We start from the raw sequence: 4,084 nt of genomic DNA, 5'->3' as shown, positions 1-4,084 counted from the left end.
CCCCTCCCTCTGCTACTGGAGCCAAAGTTGGTGTGAATGGAGGGCCAGGCGGGGGCCGGGAGCGTGGGGGCGGGGGGCACGCGGCGGGCCAATGGGAACGCGGAGCGCCAGGCCCGGGCCGCCGGATTGGAGGACCAGGGGGCGGGGCCTGGGCGAGGAAGCAGAGACCCGACAGGCGCCCAGACCCGTACAGGCGCTGACGGAGCGAGCCCCGACGGGCACAGCCTCCAGCCGACGAACCCCAAAGGCCTGACCCAGAGGGACTGGGGGCGCAGGGCAGAGCGGACCCCCAGTTGGAGACAGAGACCCAGATAGACGGTAGCTCTGGACAGAGAAGCTACACCCCTTCCCACTCCCGAGACAGAAGCTCAGGGCAGTGCACACTCCCAAAGGTAGAGACCCAGACAGACCCGGGGAGAGAGCGATGGGAAGATAGGCAGGTCTACAGGAGCTAAGCTGGCAGGGTGACAAGAAATCAGAAGGAAGGAAAGGGGGGCGGTCCTCCCGGAGGGTGGGAACCCGAGGGGGCAGGGCTGGTCAATGAGGTGGAAACGCATTCTGCCTGGCCCAGTGACCCAGGGGGACAGAGCTGAACTCGGGGTGTCAGGGCTGTCCCACTGGCACGATGTCCATCCTGGTTATCCTAGTGTGGCCAAGGGGAACCATGGCACTGTCCTGCTCAGTCGCTCTGATAGAATCCTGCCCACATCCTTCTACCTGCCCTCCTGGTCCCCAAGGAGGGATGGCAGAACCTGGGGGAGGGGGTCAGAGAGGGAAGTATTGTTCTATGTGGGGACCCCAGCAGATGTGAAAGGACAGAGGTGACCCTGAGAAGAACCCTAGAGAACAAAAGAATGTAGAAAGAGGGGTTGTGTCAAGGCCCAGGGGCAGTGAAAATGCAAGTCCACTGGGAAAGTGGCAGCCAGCCTGTCACTGAGCTTAAAGTGCAGGTGGCTAGAAGTTCTCATCAGCTTCCTCCTACCTTCAACATTCATCCAGGAAGAAACAAAATTTCCCCATTTGTGTTCCTCACAGATTCTTAACTACTCACCAGCAACCAGAATTACCATATTGAGTTGTGACAGCCCTTGGGGGATATGCAAAGAGACCTGAAATTTTCATCTAGTGTAGCCTATATTGGCCATGAGCCGTGAGGTGGACATTACACACACACACACACACACACACACACACACACCACACAGCAGGACTTTGGGCTAAAGGTTAGGCACCAATAAAGGCAAGATTTGGAATAAAGGCGCAGTCTTCTCAGTTCATGGTCAGCTTTGATCTTTGAAGGCAACAGAGAGCAGGTGACACAGTTTCCAGGTAGTACAATAAGGGGGATTTCAGGGAGATTCATCTGACAGTGAGCAAGGGGGTTTATCTCCTCTTCTTCCTCTGCCCCCAGAACCCCAAACCCATAGCTGCCTCCTCTTCCAGTATGGATGACTCCCTCCCTCCTTCTGTGTCTGGCCCCAAGTCTTTGTTATGTGCATGATTCCACTGGGGTCCATGGGTTACATGCAGGTCTTTTGTAACCTAAACACACCTTGCACTTCCATGTTGAATGGACAGACCATCTTCCTCCTCAAGGCCAGACATTCATGTGACTTCCTTTTTTCTGTTTCTCCTGGTCAGTGTGTGTGTGTGTGGGGGGGGGGAATCATCATGCTTCACCCTTGCCTTCTGCTCCATCCCATGACAGGACAATCAAGCCATTGAATTCTCTCATCCCCTCAGTTATGTCCTTGAAGATGTCCTTTCCCACTGATGCCACTGCCAGAAATAGGAAGATTTCCAAGATTTGACCTCCTTTCCCCTTCACTTCAGGTTCAAAGAAGAGATATCCTGGGAGTCAGGCGGTAGAGCAGCAGGTTAAGCGCATGTGGCACAAAGCGCAAGGACTGGCGTAAGGATCCTGGTTTGAGCCCCAGCTCCCCACCTGTAGGGCAATCGCTTTACAGGCAGTGAAGCAGGTCTGCAGGTGTCTATCTTTCTCTCCCCCTCTCTGTCTTCCCCTCCTCTCTCCATTTCTCTCTGTCCTATCTAACAACGACTACATCAATAACAACAATAACTACAACAATAAAAAAAACAAGGGCAAGAAAAGGGAAAATAAATATTTAAAAGTTTAAAAAAAAAAAGAAGAAGAGGTATCCTATAACCTGTATCTACAGTGTCAGTCTCTGCCCTTACTTTGAAGCCCCAAAACATAATCATGATCAAATTTCTTACAGGATTCCTCTTGGACTAAAGGGGAGAGAGAGTCAGAGTCAGGTACAGAGGGAGAAGTTCCTTCCACATGGGCTTCATCTTTTCTTTTTCTTTTTTTTTCTTCATTTTTATTATCTTTATTTAATGGAGACAGTCAGAAATCAAGGGGGGGAGATAGGAAGGAAGAAAAAGAGATACCTGCTGCATTGCATCACCACTCGCAAAGCTTTCCCCCTGCAGGTAGGGACTGGGGGCTTTAACTTGTCGTTGTATACTGTAATGTGTGCTCAACCAGGTGACCATCACCTAGCCCCCCCATGAATTTCATCTTTCTATAGGATAGGAGTCTTGCCTGCTAAGATCCGGGGAGGATGAGACGGAGCACTTAGAAAGAGCCTGATGGTCTAGAACAACAGGGTTGCTAGTTCTGAGTTTCCTGAGTGGTACTCTGTCTTATTTTAACAGAGATTTAAGTTGTATTCTCAAATTATGTTTTAGAACATACAAAATTCCATATGGTATATACTAGTTATGTATCAAATGTCAATATTTAATTTCTTAATTGTTTTATTCTTATTTATTTTAATTTTTTTTTAACCAGAGCACTGTTCAGCTCTGGCTTATGGTGGTGCTGGGGATTGAACCTGGGACTTCGGAGCCTCAGACATGAAAGTTTTTTTGTTTGTTTACTATTTATTACTGATTTACAAAATTATGAGATAATAGGGGTATAGTTCAACATCACTCTTACCACCGAAGATCTGTGCCCCCCTCCTAAGGTCATAGATATGGGTTGACTATATTTTTTTCTTTTTTCAAGTTGATGCATTTCAGCTCTCTATATTCCACATATGAATGAAATCATCCCACAGTTGTCCTTCACTTCCTTGCTTACTTCACTAAACTTAATCACTTCTAATTTCATTCATTTTTGTCTCAAAAGACACAATAGTCTTTTTTAACTTCTGAGTAGTACTCCATTAGGTATATGTCCCATGACTTTTGTTTTGTATTTATACTTTAACCCCAATCTACTGAAGTATCTTACATAGAATCCTCTCAGTATTTTAAACTTTTAACCAGGAAAATAAGACATATACTAGAGAAGCATGTGGGTCATTTGAGCAAAGATGGATGACCCGAAAGTCTTCTGCATAACCATTATGCTATGTCCTCAACCCTATTTTTGTTTAAAGATTTTGTTTATTTTTTCCTTTTGTTGTCCTTGTTGTTTTATTGTTGTAGTTATTATTGTTGTTGTTATTGATGTCGTTGTCATTAGATAGGACAGAGAGAAATGGAGAGAGGAGGGAAAGACAGAGAGGGGGAGAGAAAGACAGACACCTGCAGACCTGCTTCACCGCCTGTGAAGCAACTCCCCTGCAGGTGGGGAGCTGGGGGCTCAAACCGGGATCCCTACACCAATCCTTGTGCTTCGTGCCATGTGCGCTTAACCTGCTGAGCTACCACCCGACTCCCCCCCCCTTTTTAAGTTTAACATTTATTTTACTCTTTAAATTAAAGGAGAAAATGTAAACTATAGTGCCATTCTAGTATATGTATTGCCAGGGTCAAACTTAGGACCTCACACTTGCTAGTCCCATGCTTTACACTGTTGCCACCTCCCAGCCACTTAACCAGGAGTGAAAGATGAAATCAGTGCTTGTTTGCATTTATTATGCAAGACAGTTATACTCCTGAGCTGAAGAAACTGAGGGTCAGAGAAGCAAGTGACTTGCTTGTGTATCAAATTGAATGTGCTAGAAATGGCACATGAATCATGTATATATTTGACTACGAAGCTGGTCTCAGGCAGTTCTCAGATGAATTGTCAAGTCTAGACTTGCTTTTCATGGTCAAGTAGGAA

The sequence above is a fragment of the Erinaceus europaeus genome, chromosome 9 (genome assembly GCF_950295315.1).
Source record: "Erinaceus europaeus chromosome 9, mEriEur2.1, whole genome shotgun sequence".
Classification (NCBI taxonomy): Eukaryota; Metazoa; Chordata; class Mammalia; order Eulipotyphla; family Erinaceidae; genus Erinaceus; species Erinaceus europaeus.
The sequence above is the reverse complement of the archived record's forward strand: the minus strand, read 5'-3'. Positions refer to the sequence as shown.